A 6,000-nucleotide genomic window follows, 5' to 3' on the forward strand; every position below is an offset into this window, starting at 1 on the left:
AACCCTGTGCTATACCCTTATGGTGCTACTACAATAACTTATTCAGGTAGAAGGACAGAAGACTTGTCAATTGGGAATTGCAAAGATTGTACTTCTGGGGTACAGTGTCAGAGTAAATGAACTACCTTTTGTAACTGCTTGACCAGAGTGACTTGTATCTATCATGTTTCTCTGTTCACGCTGCCCGTGTTAACTGGACATGCCTGTCAATGAGGTAAGACGAAAGCCATCCGTGGCATCAGAGCTTGAGACAGGAGATTTGTGTTTATTCAGTGAAAACCGTCTACTAATGCTGCTCTTTATGCATAAAATCAGACTTTTCTTCCACAAAATCAACAAAAAAAAAGTTGTACCACACATAATTGATATATTGCATCAAAACAGAGAAGAGACAACTCTCTTGAGGACAAAGAGGGGTACTTTGGATGCCATTTTAGCAAGCAGCATCTGAGGGCTCTGTTGGGTAGCAGTGCAGTTGGCACCCTATTGGTCTTTAGAGGCAGAAACCATGGGATGAAATAAACAATTTCTTAATTACAAATTTGAAAACAAATCCTGACCTTCAACCTAGCACAATAAATAACTGCAACGTTGCAGGGTGAAAAATAAACACAGCAGCAAATAGGCACTCCTAGTAGTGCAATATAAATGACGCTGGTTAGGGGAAAACGTGGTTAGACACATATGCAACTCTGCATGGTCTTCTTAAGTGAACAATAAGGAGACTGCTCCAAAGGCAGCAGAGATAAAGAAATATTCCTTAAAGCCTACAGCGGGGCTATGAAAATGTTCCAAACTTGTGGCCGCTGATGTGCTTGGCAGGTGGTGCAGTGCATATATCTATTGTTCAAGGCAGGACTGGATAAGGAGTTGAAGCAAATCAAAGGTTATGTGAGGATGGCATTTTCTGCACCAAACAAGGCTGTGGCATAAAACAGGCCTGTTATTAACCACTGCACTGATGAAAGGAGTCTGAAGTGGAAGTGAAACAGTTTTGAGCAATAGACCCAGATAGGCAGGGTTTGGAGCCGATGGCATGGTATAGCACCAAGCTGGAGATGGACAAAGCAATGTCTTGGTACACTGGTGACTCCCACAGTGCTGACAAGGGTAAACCCTCCATCTAATTTCTAATGCTATCTTGTCGGGCGGGGTGCCATCCCTTCCTGCACTGTTAGCCTGCTGCCACCTCACCCATCTGATCTAGAAAAGCAACTGATTCTACTTCTCTCTGGGTGCAGGTAGGGTCATCTGGAATCCCAACACTCATGGCCTGTTTGGGATCTTCACTCTGAAAGGAAAGCCGCAGGTCTCTTTAGAGACCAGACACAAGCCAGGACCCATCCCATAGCAAAAAAGAGGCAGGGCAGCCTGTTAATCTTGATACTGACAAAAAAGAAGTTGTTGTTGAAGCACCAGAGCTGCGCTGACGGTGAGGAGACCTTAGCACCTGAGACGTCCAGACCAGATATTCACCTGTGTATCAATGCTTGAGAAGACAGGGGTATTTCCTAATGCCACTACCAGTTCCACTCCTCGATGATGTTCCACAATTCCCTATGTTCCTGGGCCCTATCGTTATCACTACTTACAGACTCACTCATCTTAATTGTTTGAAATTAATTTCAGTTACCCGATGGCTTGATTTACAAAAAAAGTTTTAAACGCCTAACCCATCACCCATACGAGGTGACGTCCTTCATCATAGGAGACTTCTTCACCGACACAGGTATAGTGCATTCTGAGCGCTTCTGTTTTTGGTTTTTATTTTATGGAATGTAAAGGGTCATGGAATAAAGGATTAACATTGTATTGAGACAGGAGACACTAAGAACCTTTCTTTTTTACAAACATGTCTCATGCAAGGGTAAAAACATAAAGGAGCGGGAGGGTGGTAACTGATAGGAGTCTTTACTCATGGGTCAGCATGTTTCAGCCCCTAATGGTGTATTATCTCCGGACTTTCATCAGGACCAAAAGTTCCTTCTTAAAGTTATGTTCTTTGAGAGATTGCTAATAATTGTGAAGATATAATGGTTATAACCTGTCTGCAATCCTTGAATCCTATTGTGGTGTCCTAACTGCTTGCATGGCGTTATGCCAGGAGAAAGTGGAGAGTGGAGCGACAACAGAGGCAGACAGTCTTGAGACTGCCTCTTAAGTGTCTGCAACATATGGCGCATACATTCACAGATTAGACTGGGCCAAAAGCCCCATACCTATCAGACATGGCACACGAATGGATGGGAATTATTGGGACAGAGTAAGACGCCGTGATTTGCTTTGGAGAGTGTGTGCAGCTCTCTCAAGTATATTATCAAAAGCTCTGTAGATTTCAGATGACTGCCTCATCCCAACCAATAATCGCACAACGTTTGATAAAGGCCCTTTTTGTGACATGGATTTGGAACCAAAGCTTTGCGATTTGAAAAAGCACACCATCTGCATCCTCATAACAGAGTGTGTCAGCTCACTCTGGTGAAGAGGACTCACAGTGGTGGCAGCAATATGATTGTAGTGGCAAGACAAGCATGTTTTATCTGTGTCACTTCCCCCTTCTCTTGCAGTTTCAAATTGGCTAACCAGTCCCCAGCAGCGGGGTCCATCGTCAATTTGTCAGTACTGATGGGACAAAGATGTTGGTTGGTATGCATTAATGCTTTTTATGGAGGATGTATGAGAAACTTGGAATCCATTTTGTTTTTCCTACACCTTAGTAGTACCAAAAATGGAGGGTTGGAGGTAGCCCCATACAGTAATGAAAACTGCAAAGCTCCTCCAAGATGTTCCAGGTATCCTGTGTAGCGTGTCAGACCTTTCGGTGTGGAGGAGAATAGAGCGCAAGCCCCTTTAAAGGTTAGATAGCTTTCCATGGCCTTTTATGGCCTATTGTTCGCTGGAAGGGCATATCTCCCTGACCATCCACATCTTAACAGGCAGTTAGCTGGGACAGCCTCCCTTTCTTTTAAAACTTCATTTTAGGTATTTCATGATAGGAGACTCCCAGCCCCATCCCACCTTTCTGCTAGCCCCCGTCTGAACCTGTGCTGAAGATGAGGCTTTATTTGTACAGGGGAAATCCTTGTGGAACCTCTATAACATATCACACTATGGTACTACAGAACACTTGTAAAAGACTTTAAATTTACAGAATAACTGACTGTAATCCAAAACGCAAACCACATGCAAAACATTCCAAATACAGAGTAAGCGACTACAGATGCCAAACAGAGTGGCGAGTACAGGTCTAACTTAAAAACCAAATAGGCCAGAATCTCCTTACAGTGTACAGGCAGTTTTTTCAACAGTCCTTTCTATGTGAATGAGAGAAATGTATTTTTTTCTGGAAGAAAATACATTTGGCATCCTCAGAGACCTGCTGAAACATTGCAGAGAGCTTTAAAATTAGAACGGCTAGAAAATGCAGCACTCAGTTGACTTGCAATACCCTTATAACGTAGAGCAGCGATACTACATCCCAAATGTATTGTACTGTATTAACAAAAATCATAGTGGGTGGAATCTAGTGGGAAGACGTTCCCAGGCTTTTTCTCTTCTCTTACCAAAACACTTCCCATACTTTTCGATTAAACGCAACTTTTTCTGAATGGTTAATGCCAACCTTCAGTGGCCTCATGCTGAGAGAGAAGGAGGGGGCTGTCCTGTGCTGTGAAGTGACAAAAGGGATAGACAGCTAAATAAAAAGACACAAGGCTTATCTCCAGGGTGCCTGTTAGCTGAAAGAAATGTAAAGGTGCACACTTGGTTAATCAGTGACTCTAAAGGATGCTTGGGCACCAGTTAGGCTTTAATTGGTAGAATCATTTGAAGCTTCATCTTGAGGATAAGTTATTCTTTTTGAAAGGTACTATAAAGGGGTTACCAGTTCTGGAATGTGTCATTTTAGTGGAAACCTATAAAACAAGCAATCAGGGCCAGCTTTAGGATAGTAAAACTGGCTGACCTGTGGAATGGGGCGCTGAACTCAGGAAAGGTGTGGTGTTCAGCAGTAACTTATGATTTAAAAACACCTGCTGCAGAGTTCCTTGTGCACCCAGCTTTCATGCAGCAATAAAATGTCACAATAACTTTTGTGATTAATGTACCTGCTAGAGAGAGCTGAAGTTTTGTCTAGTGGCAGTTTTGACTCCCCATAAAGTAGCGCAGAGGGTTAATACGCCTGCTGCAAAGAATGTCCACTCTGCAGATCACAGATCTGTATTTTATGTGGATAGCTGAGTGGATTACTGCTTTTGTCACAGGGATTATTTGGTTAATGCTGTTCATAAGATGCAACCCTAATATAGACTAGTGACTGCTACAAACTGTCATTGAAGCACTACAAGATAACTGCATAATATATGTTAGGACATTTTGTTTTTTCCCCCAGTCTTTCATTATCTATTCCTACCGTTGCTAAAAAGGGTTCGTTTGGCTAGATATATATTCTATTTAGTAAAGCCAGCCTTTACCAGTGTTTTAAACAAATGAAATGTATGTGAGAGAGGGCCTATGGAGAGATGAGGGGCACTTTTGCCCAGTGGTAGTGAGGGAATCCGAGGAGAAGGTCATGGGTGGAGGTGCTGAAAATGAATATCGCACTGGGCGCCACTAGCGCTAAAGCCAGCCCTGCAAGCAATACCAAAGCAAATAGGCCTCACCTTTGAGACCTATCGGCTTTGCAAGTGACCTTTGTTTATGCTGTACAGCATCAACAAAATTGCTGATGCTCGACAACATGAACAAAAGAGGAGGAAAACAGGCTGGCTGCCACTGCGTCATTATGTAAGCGTGTGCATGCGTGATGAACTATGCGAACGCAAGTGTGTGTGTGACCACGCATTTGTGCGCATCCAAAATGACACAAGTGCTTCTTTTTGTTTTTTTATTTACTGATAAGATAAAGATCAATAAATACATTTTTTTTAAATGACGTAAGAGCCCAAGTTTAACAAGTTTTAAAAATATAAGTAAAATATTAGAATTAACGGGGAGGAGTGGTATGCAGGAGCAGATGGGGAAGGAAGCAAATTGAGTGGATGGGGAGGGGGAAAAGCAGCACATGAGGGAGGACGACACAGGGGACGGAGGGAGAAGCACCCAATTGAGAAACAGCAACAAGAAGTGCAAGGGGGAGGATGAGAAGTATACAAGTGAGAGTGCAATGCCAAGTACAGGGAAGAGGGAAGCACACGGATGAGAGAGAACAACACGGAGCATGGGGGAAGAAGAAAACGAGGGCAATAGCTGAAAACACATATAGTTCTTAAGCACAAAGGTAAAAAGTAGTTTCCTAAAAATGAGCAGTGGAGAGACACAAGCAAAGAAGATATGCTTCAAGGGAAGGATAAAACACAAGATGGACAAGGCAAGCCATTGCGTAAGAAGCAAGCAAATGAGAGTGACACTAAAGCCAGTCAGTGATACCAGTGGGTGTGCTTTAAGCCCACTGTAAATTCTTCATAAGCTGACAACAAAGTTTTTTCTAACACAGCACAACACAGCTATGCCGTCTGGTAGGCTTGGCCTGAAAAGGTCTGTATTAGGTACAACCTGTATACTACTAAATATCTAACATTTGAAGGCACTGTTAGCACTTAATCACTGAATCTTTTTAACATGTGTTGTGGCAGCGTACTTAATGTGTGTACTGCATTTTTTACGCTGAAGCCTTAAGTAGTCACAGAACTATTTGTCACAGGGTGGCAGTTCATGGCACTATAAATATTTCACTACTTGTCAGAGCACCTATTAGAATTCAAATCATGGACACCGCAGCTAAACTCACACACCTGAAGTGCTCACATTAACCAACTGAGCTTTCTTACCAGAAGAATGAAATTTCCAAATGATTAGTTAATTTGCATTAATTTTTTTAAGTTGTGTGCATAAACTTTCTATGCAGTTACTTATAGGTGAAAGACCAACAAAACAGTTACAGAATATTTGGCTTTTTTCAGCAAGTCTTTGACCCCACCTCGTTTTACTCAGGTTCACAGT

Source organism: Pleurodeles waltl, chromosome 3_1 (assembly GCF_031143425.1).
Source record: "Pleurodeles waltl isolate 20211129_DDA chromosome 3_1, aPleWal1.hap1.20221129, whole genome shotgun sequence".
Lineage (NCBI taxonomy): Eukaryota > Metazoa > Chordata > Amphibia > Caudata > Salamandridae > Pleurodeles > Pleurodeles waltl.